Source organism: Egretta garzetta, unplaced genomic scaffold (assembly GCF_000687185.1).
Source record: "Egretta garzetta isolate BGI_Z169 unplaced genomic scaffold, ASM68718v1 scaffold211, whole genome shotgun sequence".
Classification (NCBI taxonomy): domain Eukaryota; kingdom Metazoa; phylum Chordata; class Aves; order Pelecaniformes; family Ardeidae; genus Egretta; species Egretta garzetta.
The window spans coordinates 79,565-80,069 of NW_009258673.1; the positions used below are offsets into that span (position 1 = coordinate 79,565).

At 51.9% G+C, this 505-nt stretch overlaps 1 protein-coding gene across 1 annotated transcript in view; it reads left to right on the forward strand.

The window, feature by feature from the left end:
• The window catches only part of NR6A1 (nuclear receptor subfamily 6 group A member 1), a gene marked incomplete at its 5' end in the record, with an annotated part of 21,194 nt that overhangs the window by 913 nt on the left and 19,776 nt on the right, over positions 1 to 505 (forward strand). The gene's annotated exons all lie outside the window — the stretch shown is intronic.

Genomic DNA, 505 nt, shown 5'->3' on the forward strand with positions numbered 1-505 from the left:
TGCCCGGTCACTGACGAGACGAGGGGATGAAGTGCTATGGTATCGTCTTCAGGATGGAAAATCTTAAGTAGCTCAGAAATTAATAATAAAAAAAATAGACTGGGATTTCTTTTGGTGTCACGTCTCTACTCTCCAGTCCCAACTTTTGACTTTCTCATCTCGGGAAATGTTGTTACCCATTACAGGCAGGGATTTCTTGGTTCAATGGCAGCAGAGGAGTCTGAGCAGGCGCGGGTGCTGCTTGGGGTGCGCAGGGGGGTGGCGGGAGGGGCCCCTTCCCGTCCGCCCAGCAGAAGCGTCATCTCATCCTCGTTAGACGTAGCCATCGATGCCGTTAGTGCCATCGCTCACCTGAAAGCCGCCTGTCAGGAGCACTAAAACTTCCATAAATTTACTGCAAATCCACCAGGATCTGCCTTAGAAGACGCATCTTGGGGCTGAGATGGACAGCTGATCCCCCGGCCGCTTTGATTACAAATTATCGAGGGGGGTTTCGTTGGGTGGG